This window comes from Lottia gigantea (genome assembly GCF_000327385.1).
Source record: "Lottia gigantea unplaced genomic scaffold LOTGIsca_5, whole genome shotgun sequence".
Taxonomy (NCBI): Eukaryota; Metazoa; Mollusca; class Gastropoda; family Lottiidae; genus Lottia; species Lottia gigantea.
In genome coordinates, this window is record NW_008709715.1 from 1,340,312 (window position 1) to 1,340,686 (window position 375).

Here is a 375-nt window from a genome sequence, read left to right on the forward strand (position 1 = left end):
TTATTCAGACATAATGGCTCATCCGATTTAAATGATTTTGGTGTCAAATGAAAGAAGATAAAAAAAAAACATGACATTAGGAAGCCGTTTTTCGATTCTCAATTTTGCTTTTTTGCAACATCCGGTTGAATTTTTTCAAAGTTTGAAGGGTTAAATCTCGTGATCTTGAACTTTGATGACCTTGACCTTCATAAGGTCAAAGGTCATGGACCTTAGCTATCAGTTAATACTTTGACATTTGACCTCCGACATGTACTTCCGGTTTTATAGCTGTCCGAAAACAGCCAAATTCGCAACTTTGGACTACTCTAGCACGTGACCTAATTAACCTAGAGGGTTAATTTTTTCGGATTCTTAATGCGCTTTTCATGCTCT